Source organism: Medicago truncatula, chromosome 1, assembly GCF_003473485.1.
Source record: "Medicago truncatula cultivar Jemalong A17 chromosome 1, MtrunA17r5.0-ANR, whole genome shotgun sequence".
In the NCBI taxonomy this organism is placed as follows: domain Eukaryota; kingdom Viridiplantae; phylum Streptophyta; class Magnoliopsida; order Fabales; family Fabaceae; genus Medicago; species Medicago truncatula.
In genome coordinates, this window is record NC_053042.1 from 24115646 (window position 1) to 24118313 (window position 2668).

The 2668-nt window shown below is 28.3% G+C and overlaps 1 long non-coding RNA gene across 1 annotated transcript; it reads right to left on the bottom strand.

Moving 5' to 3' along the window:
* Positions 1 to 436: 436 nt before the first annotated feature.
* On the bottom strand, positions 437 to 2079 carry LOC120580585 (uncharacterized). The gene is made up of 3 exons (XR_005646351.1): positions 1921 to 2079; positions 1738 to 1831; positions 437 to 716 (listed from the first exon to the last, which is right to left on the bottom strand). It is a non-coding gene; the product is annotated as an uncharacterized lncRNA (long non-coding RNA).
* Positions 2080 to 2668: the final 589 nt, after the last annotated feature.

The window sequence follows — 2668 nt, forward strand, 5'->3', positions numbered from 1 at the left end:
ACCAATATGTTAAGACATTATGTCTGACATCTTGATATAACTAAAGTTTTAACGAAATGCAGCCAATACATGTCTAAAAACCTAACAAATATTACTTATATCATTCAATAATCTTATGCTAAATTTATAAGTAGAATGTATAATTAATCTTCGGAGTCATACATTGACATTATTTATCAAAGTAGATACTTATAATTATGTTGGCATTTTTGTTTTTAATATCTTATATAATAATACATTTTCAAGGTCAAAGAAATGGAAAGGTAAAAAAACATAAATTAAAGTGCATGTGCGGAAAATTTTGACATAGAATTGCATTATACATTTATAACTAACATATAATATTTTTCATATTAATGGTTATGTGACACCCTAAAGCTAAATTCAAGATGAGGAAATCAATAGTTTTTGGTAACATTTTGTAAGAAGTATAATATTTAAAATAATTCTCAGAAAAAAATAAATAAATCAAGACACTTATTCCATCAAAACAATAATTTGGATAAAATTATTGTTTTTCAACTAGATATGACCTATCAAAGGCCAAATTTACAAGGAACAATGAATCCAAAATAGAACATTATTTTTTTTGAAGAACAAAATAGAACATTATTGATACAAGTTAAAGTGGATAAACATCTTTGATAGTCACCAACACATCACCAACACACTGGCTTCCTTTGAAAGTTGTTTAAGGTTGCTGATGTGACAAACCCCTAACACAAACCATGAAGGTGAGTAATCAAATCATGTTATATTATATTAGTAGTCGGTAAACAACTTACAGGTAGTTATATATTCAAATATGATAACTAAATCAAAATATTGCAAATTTAAATGATTCATTATAGTTTAACACATGCACAATATCAATTGGGGTTAAGTAGTCAAAAACATCTTGTTAATTAAAGTAATATATCTACTCATTCATGTTCATCATCAAGTCATTAATGTGGTCACAACTAATAGCTACACATATGAGTTCAGACTCAAATTTATCGATTTATAATAATAACAACATCAATAATAAAAATAATAATAGTAATATTAATAGTGGTAATAATAATAATAATAATAATAATAATAATAAAATTTGGATTACACATAATTTTCGAGTTGGTTTCAAGCAAAACAAACTTCTAATGATGAAGATTGCAACAAAATATTGAAACTATTCAATGGAAGTGTTGGTGTTTTAAGAGAGGAGATGGAAGGGTTATAAAATTGAAAATTTATACTTGAATTGCTAAATCATTCTTAGGAATATATTTTTTTTAAAACTCGGTAACTCATCCAAGGACCGAGTAATCTGAGGAGACCCGTGTCACCGCCCATTTACGGGGGTCCCCGTTTAAAGCCAGAGCAATGTTTTGTATGGACTTGACCACTGAAATTGACACCAAAGAGAATCGAACATGAGACCTTGAGAGGAGCACACTCCAAGATCTCAAGCCAACCACTAGGCCAAGCCCAAATGGATCAATTGTAATAAAATTATCTTGAATTTGTAGCAAAAATTGAGCAATCTTATTGCATATCCTTGTACCATTAAGATTAAGTTCTGCATCTTGTTTTAACTACCTTGTTGTGTTACTTCTCTACCTATCTTTTCTTCTCTATTGACACTATTGCTTTCTCTAATATTAGGGATTAACTGAATTTATTTTCCCAAAATATAAAAACTTTATCAATAAAAACTTTAAAAAAAGTATTAAAAAAAGTTTCAAATAGACTAACCTGCATTCACAAATATTACTAACACACCTCACAAATGTATTAGGGGGACACCTAAAGTATTCTGGACAATCACCAGCGACGTTGCATGTTATATCTACAAATTAAAATAACAATAAATCAATTTCATCAAAAGGTAACGAAAGGTTGTGTATAACATAAAGAACAAAATACAAAATGACTTACCTTTACCGGTTACGATAAGAGATAGACAAAGTAATATAATCAAAGCATAAAAAGACTTGGAAATTTGAGCCATATTTTTCCTCCTTTCCAAGTAATAATTGAAACCTATTTCAACATTTTATAAGTAAAATATTCGCTTTGTTAATTTCATGTAAATAGTTTTTACCCTTTTGGTGCTGCAAGCAACCATTAATAAATCAAAGTTATTAAATATGACTAAGAAAGGGCAAGATGTCGTATTTACCCTTTAGCTCATTTAATTGATCACTCACCCTTGTTAAATTAAAAAAATTCATTAGATTTTCTTATTATTTGAAATTTTCATGATAAGCAATGGAAAAATATAAAAAGATAAATATTGTTGATGTACGCTAAAAAAATTTGATTTAAAAATTATGCATCAATTAGGTGGAAACATATTATTTATACATTAAAAGTACTATAGGATAATTTCTTTTTGACAAAATTATAAAATTAAATACGTGACAACCTAAATGAAAAAATGTGATACTGAAGTGAGAAAAACACATGAGAATGGGGGGAGGGGGGTTGAATTGTGTGGGTCTAGACGAATTCTTTATCCAAGTATAAAAGATTCTTTAAACACATGAGAAAAACTTGGTCAGAATCTGATGTTGCAGATTCTGACGCAGAATCTAAATGCAGCGAAAATACATAACACAAAGATAAAAGATAAGGAGTCAGAGAGAAAAGACAAACACAAATCAATTTATATTGGTTCCTCCCA